Consider the following 3,287-nt stretch of genomic DNA (forward strand, 5'->3'; position numbering starts at 1 on the left):
CTAAACCCAGGCACTCTACTCACGTGTTGGAAACTGAGGTAAACACGGGTTGCCATCATCTTGCTTGAGCTGGATTCGTACCCTACCTCTGTACTGCACGTCTCTGTTCCACTCTCTGGGATACATCTTGTTTTTCTGTCATACAAAAGGAGAAATGTATTATAATATGCATTGGAAGACACAACTGTTTCAGAGGCACTGCTGAAAACAATTCCTGGTACTTGAGCAATTTTGTGAGTAAACTGCAAGAGGGACCATTTTACATGCCCAGCGGTCTGGACTACAGGGGATCGGGTTTTTGTTTTATCTCCACTGCTACAAACCCTTCTGGACACCTAGGGACAGCAAGTGATAGGTCACAGTCACTGCTTTTGGCTAATTACAGCCTTCGCTCTTGATGAAACATCACAGGTTTCTCAGTGCAGCTGGTGTGCACTGTCCAACTACTTCTGAAAAGCAGAGTGATTTTGTACCAGGCTTTGGGTACCAGTCACACTTCTAGATGAGAACCTATATTCTTCTTAGAAAAATCAACACTGCTCTAAATTAATAACTAATTATAAATTAATAATTACTTCAGGAAATGACCTCTGGTGAAGTTACCTCTCTAGAAATCCAGACTCATTCCCTAAGAAAAAAGTAACCAACAAACTATTTAAAGAGTAAGGATGTACTGCAATAAAAAGCTAACATTCTTTGGCTGAAACATGACTCCAAAGGACTATGAATATTCCAACTATCAGAATCCTATTCCTATAAAACTCATTGCAAAGGTCATCATTTTTCATTAAAAACATTCCTTTCCAAAAGCTTAATTTGCAGAGTTGCAGCTTGCAAAAATAGCTTTTATTCTGACACACTTTTAAGCATCCAGGACAGTCTTCTAAGAAGGATGGTAAAACAGAAGTAATCTTTTTATAAGATTAAAAGTGACATTGTCTGAGAGATCTGAGGTATTCCTGACTTACATCATTTTTCCAACATTTACTTCATGACTATGGTCAGTTATCACTCAAAGCAAGCACAGCTAATAACAAAACTTCTCAACTGCAAGTTATAAAAAAAGACATAATGAAACGCATAACAAATTTGGGAGTTTTTTGTATGTGGGGACTTTTTTTTTTAATTACCTCTAATAACACATTGAATCCTACTGCTGCACACACATCTTGGATTTCTGTAGATGTGGGATTTTCAACAGCCTGTTGAAACAATGCGTTAAAATTAATTAGTTTTCAACCATGACCTGTCTATACAAAAATAGTTACCAGTTTCCCACACTATACTCTGTAACTAGGAAAAGCTGATGGGGAAAGTGAAGGTAGTGACAAATCTAGTGTAGAAGTCATCTGTCAGTGCTGCTGTGGTCTACAGAACATTTAAAAAGAAAAAAAAGAAGAGCTGAAACATCAGGAAAAAGATGAGACCAAATTCATTAGGACATGAGAGCAAGGTAAAGAATTGCTTAGGAAAAGTAATTGAAATTAATTAACAGTTATCGTATGTACAGAGATATCAAAAGCTGTGTATCAGGAACAGCAAACATACAGCAAAGACTGACGGAGGAAAAAACCAGAAAATTTCTAGCCACAGAGCAGCAGATTTCTCCCATAGGTAGACCTTTGATTGGCAACTTGCATGCTCAAGAAATATTTTATTTTTAACTGTTATCAAGAAAAAACCAAACCCTAAGCAGTGAGGAAAGCCCTTTATACTCCCAGAACTGCTTGCTAAAATTATTACAAGTGAGTGAGATGATGAAGAACTATTTCTGGACAGATTTGAAGTAACAATAATTACCATATCTGTGAGTCACATGCACAGGACACAGAATATATGCTCATATAGTCAGTCACCAGAACCGAGTAAGTAGCTAGCTACTCTTTCCTGCACTGCTTTCAGATTCTGCAAACTTGTGTAGGCAGTGGAGTGCATGAAGTTCCTCATTACTTTACCTGCTTGTCCAAGGTGCTGCTCAGACAAAAGCAAACACTTCAGCCCAGGGCTCTTCTACTAAATTCACATGCTGGCACTAGGTTACCTCCAAATACACTGTAATTTCCAGTTACTGAGCGAATTGCCATGGGGGAATGGAAAGGTCAGAGAGATGTATTTTCCAGCTCTTTATACACTGGTACCTAGCAAAAAACCCCATCCCTCCCACCCATAAAATCACCTTATCTATAGGTATCCTTCTTCCTTCTGCTATTGTCTTCTTGTTATTCAAATAAGCTGGATAAATGCAGATGAATCTAAGAAGAGAAAACAGTGAGTTTAAGCAAGCTATATCAACTCCTTAATGCTTATGCAGTATTTTCCTAGTAAAACAAAAAACAAGCGTCATGGCTACAAACACAGAAGTTCCCACAGCAGTTTAGAACAACCATTTATTTTCCCTAGACTGCTTAGTAAAATGCTGCAAAATCCCACTTTGAGTTATCATGGACACTACATGACACCACTTTTTGCGGCACTATTTGTATAAGGGATGGCACTACCCATTCTGAAAAAAAAAAAAGGAGGCTGAAATAGAACTTTCTGACCTATTTTTTTGGACCTATTTCTTGCATGCTTGCAACCTCGAAGGGAACACACATATTTCCCTGAAAAGAATTAAAGAACGTTTCCTGAAAAGGTTTTATTACACTAATAGCTAACTAAGTCCTGTGTTTGTTTTGTTTATTTTAATTCACACACAAATCAACCCAGATTTGGGTACATTTATAAAAGCCACTGAAAAACTGTGCTTCGAAACTTGCTTAAGACTTTTCAGTAGATTTACACCCATCAAGCACAAGGGGATCAGCGCGACAGAACCTCAATTATACTTCTTAATTATAAAAAATAACTAGCTGCGACCAAGGAGAGGGGGAAGAAGGCCTGCATTGATTTGAATGAGGACCTATGAGAGCATAAGAAAATAAGGAAAATGAGTAAAACATATGGTGCAGACAGATTGCAATTAGCTGAATGACAAGAGAGTGACAAGGATCACGTTCCTTGCTGCTTCTAAAACCAGCCGAAATCACCTCAACTCCTACTACTTTCTCCTCCCTTCCAGAGGTTCTCTCCACTCTTTGCTACTGCCGTCTTTACGAGCCGACTAGGTCTGGGTTCAGCACGGGAATTCCAGTCTCCTTACTGACTTCCCAACCAGGCAAGTGTCACCACCACCCTTTGTTCCCCAGGGATTTAATTTCAGACACCACCACCCTTTTTTCCCCAGGCATTTAAACGACCAGCCCTTGCTCCGCTCGCGTTTTCTTCTCCGCCAGCCCTCAGTGACA

This window comes from Corvus brachyrhynchos, unplaced genomic scaffold, assembly GCF_000691975.1.
Source record: "Corvus brachyrhynchos isolate BGI_N302 unplaced genomic scaffold, ASM69197v1 scaffold232, whole genome shotgun sequence".
In the NCBI taxonomy this organism is placed as follows: domain Eukaryota; kingdom Metazoa; phylum Chordata; class Aves; order Passeriformes; family Corvidae; genus Corvus; species Corvus brachyrhynchos.